This window comes from Artibeus jamaicensis, unplaced genomic scaffold (genome assembly GCF_021234435.1).
Source record: "Artibeus jamaicensis isolate MK-2021 breed Jamaican fruit bat unplaced genomic scaffold, CSHL_Jam_final scaffold_286, whole genome shotgun sequence".
Lineage (NCBI taxonomy): Eukaryota > Metazoa > Chordata > Mammalia > Chiroptera > Phyllostomidae > Artibeus > Artibeus jamaicensis.
Window position 1 is genome coordinate 8,595,570 of NW_026522034.1, and position 5,336 is coordinate 8,600,905.

The window sequence follows — 5,336 nt, forward strand, 5'->3', positions numbered from 1 at the left end:
ATATGCATTTCTTTGATGATTAGTGACACTGAGCATCTTTTCATATGCCTAATAACCATTTGTATGTACTCTTTGGAAAAGTGTCTACCAGGTCCTTTGCCCAATTTTTAATTGGATTTTTTGTTTTGGGGGGTGTTGAGTTTTATAAGTTTTTTGTAAGTTTTGGATATTCACCCCTCTTTATCAGGTGTATTTGCAAATATGTTCTCCTATTCAGTGGGTTATTTCCATTTTATTGATGATTTCCTTTGCTGTGCAAAAACTTTTGAGTTTGATGTAGTCTCATTTGTTTATTTTTTCTTTTGTTTTCCTTGCCTGAGGGGCTATATCAGAAAAGATATTGCTATGAGAAATGTTCAAGGTTTTACTGTCTATGTTTTCTTCTAGGATTCTTATGGTGTCGAGTCTAACATTTAAGTCTTTAATCTGGGCCCCTGGGTTGTGCAGTCTATCTTGCTGCCTGTTTTGCCTAGTTTATCTACACTTGAATAGGTGACTGTGGTCAGCACTGCACCACCTGTGCTCCCAGGTCTGGCTGCCACTGCCTTTTCCTGCTGAGATCCCTCTCTGCTGGCCTCTGACTCCGCCCCTCTTACCAGTCTTGTTGAATGATTGTCATACTTCCTTATGGTTCAGTTTTCTGTCTGTTCTGGTTGTGTTTTTGTTTCTCAATCTTTGTTGTCCTTAAATTTGGTTGTGCGAGGAGGTACACTATTTCCACCTATGCCTCCATCTTGGCTGGAAGTCTTTTTTTTTGTTTGTTTTAGATTTCAGACTTTTATTTTTTTACCCCCTGGGTGGAGGATGCTCTTTGCTACCTTTCTAGCCCCCAAGTCCTCTGCCCTTCACAGTAAAAAGAAGCACTTACTTTGACTCTATGGCTCAGATCATGCCTAAGCTTTGGCGGCTGACTTATAATGGTTCAGAGTGTGTGTGGAAGGGTTGTTGGCATCAATCCTCTGGGCATCCAGTAATGGGTCAGCCAGTCAGCCTGGCCTAGGTAGTGGTGTTCAAAGACATGACAGTAGTGATAGCCTTCTTTAGTTTTAGGAGTGTTGAAGGGAAACTTCTGGGCTGCAGCTGCCATCATTGCATCATCAACCTGATGTTCAATATAGTTCTGTAAAATCCTAAACCAGGAATTCTTCACGGAGCTTATGCCGTCACTGAAGGCTTCTTTCAGTCACCGGAGAATTTCCTTAAGTATCAGGTCGGAGTCCTCAAATATCTCTCTCAGCAGATGTTTTTCTACCCCATTCTTTGGAATTCTCATATCTGCTGGCAGAGACAGGTAATAGGAACAAAATCGATGGTCCAGGAATGGGACTCTCAATTCAAGGCTGTGGGCAGCGGTAGTTTGATCTGCACGAATGGCATCAAACAAACAGAGTTCCTTCAGGAACTCTCATTCTCCTCCTTAGCTTCTTCAGGGGAAGGATCCTTGTGAAAATATGTCACCCTATGTAAGTTCATCTGAACCTTCTCCAGAGAAGATCACCACACTATCTGTGTTCTTTTGAATGTACTTGGACATGAAGTACATACCCACTGAAGCACGAACTGTTGTAATATCATAAGTTTCCAAGGAGAATATGACTTCATCCAGGGCCTGAATACCTTCCTCAGAGTTAAAGAGGACTTCATGGTGTTCACTCCCAATATGATTCGCCATCTTTCTGACAGCTACTAAATCAGGACTGTCTTCCACGCCGATTGCAAAAGGTACTGGACTTGAGCCTCTTTTAGCTGCTTGGACAGGGTGGCAGCACCAAACTGGAATCCAAGCCCCCTGATAAAGGATAGCCAATCCTCCAGTCTGTCATCAAACACTTGTTAATGGCATTGTTAAAAACTATCTGGAAATTGCTCTTTATGGTTTCTATTTCAAAACCTGGGAAAACTTCTCCACACTGTCATGCAGAAGCTCATCTCTGCATTGATATTTAACCATTTCCACTGATGCAACTTTGCCATTTGGCTTTAAATCCCATACTACATAGTGTCCCAAGAGAAATGGCTCCACTTTTAAAAAAGAAGCTGTGGAGTACTTCAAGTTAATAAGACCTTTAGCTTCTGAACACAGCCAAAAATCCATCTTCTGTCATAGCTTTAAACAAAGGTCTGACTATAGGTATCTCTGTCCAGGAACACTTTCTTATAGGCTGTATCCAGTAAAATAAATGCAAATACCCCATCCTACATGCAAACTGTTTGCTCAATTCCTCCTTTGTAATAAAGATGAAGGATTATCTCACCATCCACTCTGGTCTGATATTCAAATTCAAAATTAGGTTGCAGCTTCTGGTGGTTGTAGATTTCGCCATTGTAACATAGCCACAAATAAGAAAATTCCTTCATGCTAATTGGTTGCATCTCAAACAACTGCTCAACCACTGTCAACTGGTGAAATCCAAAGCAGTAGTTGGTATATCCATTGACATTCTCAAAGTGAAATGCATCCGGACCCCTGTGTGCAATCTTCATGGCCCTCAGACACTGAATGGAGAGGCAGTCAGCACTGCCAAAGAGCACCCAGATGCCACACATGGTTGAACCTACTGCTTTCTGTAGTTCAGAAAGCTACGGGGCTCTCTGAACATGAAAAGGGAAGGTGAGCCGCTAGTGGCGGGGTGGAGACGCAGGCTGTGCTCAGCAGGTGGATGAGGGTCATTGTTAATTCACTTATTGTTTAGTAACATGTTATTTAGCCTGCATGTCTTTGTGTGTTTTTCAGTTTTTTTTTCTGATTGATTTCTAGTTTCATATCATTATGGTCAGAGGAGATGCTTGATATAATTTCAACCTTCTTAAATTTATTAATACTTGTTTTGTGTCCTAACATGTTCTATGTACACTTGAAAAGAATATAAATTCTCCTGCTTTGGAGTGAAATGCTTTGATGATATCAATTAAATCCATTTGATCTAGTGTGTCATTTAAGGCTGCCATTTCCTTGTTGATTTTTTGTCTAGAAGATTTATCCATTGTTGTTGATGGGGTGTCTAAATCTTGTACTGTATTATTGACTGTAATTAACTGTACTGTACTGTCTTGTACTGTAATTGTACTGTAATATGACTATAATAATTATTATTTTTTAAAAAATATTTTATTTATTTTTTTAGGGAGAGGGGAAGGGAAGGAGAAAGAGTGGGAGAGAAACATCAGTGTGTGGTTGCCTTTCATGTGTCCATTACTGGGGACCTGGCCTGCAACCCAGGCATGTGCCCTGACTGGGAATCCAACCAGTGACTCTTTTCTTCACAGGCTTGTGTTCAATCCACTGAGCTACACCAGCCAGGGTTGACTGTAATTATTGACTGTAATATGACTGTATTACTGTCAATCTTTCCATTTATATTTATCAAAATTTGCTTTACATATTTAGGTGCTCCTATGTTGGGTGTATAAATGTTTACAAGGGTTACATCCTCTTGTTGGATTGCTCCCTTTATCATTATGTTTGTCCTTCTTTGTCTCTTACTATACCCTTGTTTTCACGTCTATTTTGACAGATGCAAATATTTCTACACCAGCTTTATTTTTTCATTTCCATTTGCATGAAGAATCCTTTTCTATCCCTTTACTTATAATCTGTGTTTATCTTTTGTTCTGATATGGGTCTCTTGTAGACAGCATATATATGTCTTATTTTCTTATCCATTCAGCTACCTTATGTTTTGATTGGAGCATTTAAGCTGTTTATTGTTAAGTACATATTTATTGCCATTTTATTATTTTAATTACATTTCCTTTTCTTCTACTTCTTCCTGTTCCATCTCCTTCTCTACCTCCTCTTCTTTTTTTATATATTTTTCCATGACCATATTTTCCCCTTATACCCTTCTCCCTTCCACAGTCACCACACTGTTGTCTGCACCCACAAGTTCTTCTTTTTGCTTGTTCCCTCCACCTCCTAAACTCACCCATAACTGTTATCCTGTTCTGTGTCTATGAGTCTGTTTCTATTTTGCTTGTTAGTTCAGTTTGTTCATTAGAGGACACATACAAGTGAAAACATAATACTTATGTTTCTCTGACTGGCTTATTTTACTTAGCATAATATTCTCCAGATTCATCCCTACTGTTGCAAAGGATACAATTTTCTTCTTTTTGTATGGCCAAATAGTATTCCATTGTATAAATGTCCCATGGTTGTTTTATACACTCATCTACTTTTGGAAACTTGGGTTGCTTCTATATCTTCGTGATTGTAAATAACCCTGCAATGAACATAGGGGTGCTTATGTTCTTTCAAATTAGTGTTTTGTGTTTCTTCAGATATATTTCCAGAAGTGGGATCAATGAGGTAGAAAGCAGATGTATTTTTAATTTTTCGAGATAAGTCCATCCATACTGCTTTCCACAGTGGCTGCATCAATCTGCATTCCCACTAACAGTGCAGAATGGTTCCTCTACCTTGTCTTCCAAATCACCAATTCAGTTCTCTGCTTTATTCAACCTACTGTTTAATTTTTTCAGTGTATTCATGATTTCTGATTGGTAATTTTTTTTATGGTTTCTATGTCCTTTTGCATGCTGTTGAGCATCCTTATAACTATTACTTTGAATTCTATACCTGATAGATTGCTTGCCTTCATTTCATTTAGCTTTTTTCTGGAGATTCCTCCTGTTCTTTCATTTGGGGGTTATTTCTTTGTTTCCCATTTTTTGCTGTCTTTTTGTGTTTCTTTCTATGTATTAGATACATCTCCTGTGACTTTTTGTGGCTTTATGTAGTAGGTGTCCTGAGGGTCCAGTGGTACAGTCTCTTTAATCACCTTAGCTGGGTGTTCCTGGAATGTCCCTTGTGTGGGTTATGTGGGCCTCCTATTGTAACTGAGCCTTGATTGATATTGGCCTGTTCATGCATGGGATCAATCCTCAGGCTGGCTGACTCTGAGGCTCAAGGTGTGCAAGCTGCTGTGCAGGTACTGACCACATGAAGCAGAAATCACAACAGGGTTTGGTGCCTGCCAAGATCTCCCTTTGGATTGACTGGTTGTGAAGCTTATTGGGCTCTGCTCTGATGTTTTTTGAAACTGACCACTGGGTGTGTTGGTTCTGTGGTCTCTTGGGGGCTACTCTGGTGCACCCCATGTAAGATGTTACCTGTGACTGGCCTTTGGCAACCTTTTGGAGTTACAAGTGATTCACTTTTGTGCCTGCTCTGTTGGGCCTGGGTGTGTGCAGGAGGAACCAACCTGCACATCAAGGCTGGCTTTTACCAGTACTGGGCCCTAGACCAGGTCAGGAAAAGTCCCAAGACTCCTGGAGGAGATGAAATTCACCTCCACCTGCTTCTGCCCATCTCTGTCTGCTGGCTGCCTCTTAGG

General features: G+C 40.2%; 1 pseudogene; it reads right to left on the bottom strand.

The window, feature by feature from the left end:
• Positions 1 to 893: 893 nt before the first annotated feature.
• LOC119042635 (asparagine synthetase [glutamine-hydrolyzing]-like) lies at positions 894 to 2,547 on the bottom strand (annotated as a pseudogene).
• Between the last annotated feature and the right edge of the window lie 2,789 nt (positions 2,548 to 5,336).